This window comes from Sinocyclocheilus rhinocerous, unplaced genomic scaffold (genome assembly GCF_001515625.1).
Source record: "Sinocyclocheilus rhinocerous isolate Xijiao unplaced genomic scaffold, SAMN03320098_v1.1 scaffold879, whole genome shotgun sequence".
NCBI lineage: Eukaryota > Metazoa > Chordata > Actinopteri > Cypriniformes > Cyprinidae > Sinocyclocheilus > Sinocyclocheilus rhinocerous.
This window is the reverse complement of record NW_015666170.1, coordinates 3,515-5,705: the sequence shown is the minus strand read 5'-3', so window position 1 is coordinate 5,705 and position 2,191 is coordinate 3,515.

The window sequence follows — 2,191 nt, the reverse complement described above, 5'->3', positions numbered from 1 at the left end:
GGAATCTTTCCAGATACCAGGTTCTTTGTTCCGTGGTCCATTAGATGGTTTATTTATGCTGAAGCCAGTCACGAAACCTACTGACGTTCTGTTGCTTAAATGAATCCAGATGGGGGGGGTCAGTTCTTGCTGTCCTAGTGCTTGTCGATACCGGAGGTGGTTTGGTAAATCACCCTCATCTTGTGTTTCTTGTAAAGATAAGCAGAGCGAGACAGGAACTCATTTGAGAAAGTTGGCGCCTGGGCTGACCATGGTTCAGCTTTTACGACTCTCATATGGTTGAGAAGAGATGTTAGTTTTCTGATGGAATGCGGAGATTCCATCGTTCATTGGTGTTATGTTCGTAAATGCCTTACACCAGAATACATTTAGCAATGTTTTTCTTTTTCTAAGCTTTAGAAATTAAGTTTTTTTTTCTGAAGTACCTTTTATGCAGTTTTATATCCTGAATATGTAAAGCTCTAGAAGCAAATATTGTTAAACCATCAGCAACCCTGTTACCTGTAGCTACAAACTAAAATAATGGAAAAGAGCATAGGTTTGTGTATGTAGAAAGAAAGTTTAGCTGTTTTGGGACATACTATCACATCATTCATTCCTGGAGGTCTTTGTTGATATCACAGAACCTCTGCTATGTTTGTGACTTAGCATTTTGTTAAATTCATTGACATTCAATTCACTACCTTTTAACTTTTCAGTTGATAGTTAAAAAAAAAAAAGCTGGCATTGTAGCTGTTCATATTTTTAAACAAGCCAAAGAAGAGCCACCACAAACCTCCTGTTCTACTGAGGAAGGGCTGTAAGAGGAGCTTCAGATGACATTCACTAAAATACTATAGCATTCAGACACCTTTGGCAAACTAAGCTGATTTTAGTTTCACTAAAACTAACTAAATTGGAGGATTGCTATGTAAATGGAGAATGCATTAAAACTTTCAGTAAAACTAGTTACTTTGACTCTTTGCCAAGATACCAAGAAAAGACATGGAAGTAACGGACCCACTTTATATTAAGTGGCCTTAACAACTATGTACTTACATTTAAATTAATAATTTGGTAAAAAGCACTTATTGTGTACATACATGTTTTTACATTGTACTTATATTTTAAAAATACCTTCATGTAATTACATTTGTAATTAATTTCTGTAATTACATTTATAATTACACAGTTGACCCATCCCTTACACCTTAACCCACCCTTAAACCTACCCCTACCAACAAACCTGTCCCTAACCTTACCCGTATCCACCTCAATAGCAGCAAAAGTGTTTTGCAATACAATATGAACACAATAAGTACATTGTACTTCATTTTTGATGTAAGTACATAGTAGTTAAGGCCACTTAATATAAAGTGGGGCCGAAGTAACTGGTTGAGATTTGGCCCAACTATTTATAAATCCCTGCTAACAAAAAGAGGGAAAAAACAAATAAAAAAGGGGAAACAATGTGACATGCAAAGTCACAGAAATACACTGAAATATTCATGAAAGCACTGTGAAATAATAGACACTTGACATTTCTACCCTTCCATCTATACTTTTACTCTGTTGTAAAATCCTTATTGTGAACATTTTTTTAATTCAAGCAGACAACAGAAGCATACTTTCAGCTTTAGAAGCATGTTTATTATATATCTGTGTAAACCTGCTTTACTCTGTTTTACTTCCGATTTCAGATTTACCTGCACTTAATGTCATAAAACAACTGAAGTCGATTTATATCCCAACGAGAGAGTCTCTTTTTGAACAGAGTGAACTAGTTAACAGACTGTCACCACCAGATGATTGTGATGTTGAGTTGAAATCTGCAGTTCTCTGGCTGACCATCCTCTGTGTAGAGCTCAGATTTATCTGCAAAAACTGCACACAGAAGACCTGTAGATCTGAGCTTCCTCTCAGGAGAGACAAACCAATTAAAGCACAGAATAGACTGATCCGACAGGCTGCATTGTGCAGATCGTTCCCTCATCTCTGTGCGGCAGCATGAATTTAGAGGGTAGAGGGTGAAGAGGGAGAGAAGGGCGACTTTTGTGTCTCTGTAACAGGGGATATTGGACTGTAATGGCTAAGCTGTACTGATAATTAAGTTCAGGATGGAGAGAATGGGACCTGAATTCAGGTAGGTGTGTGTGTGTTTGTTTGTTTGTGTGTGTGTTTGTTTGTTTGTGTGTGTGTGTGTGTGTGTGTG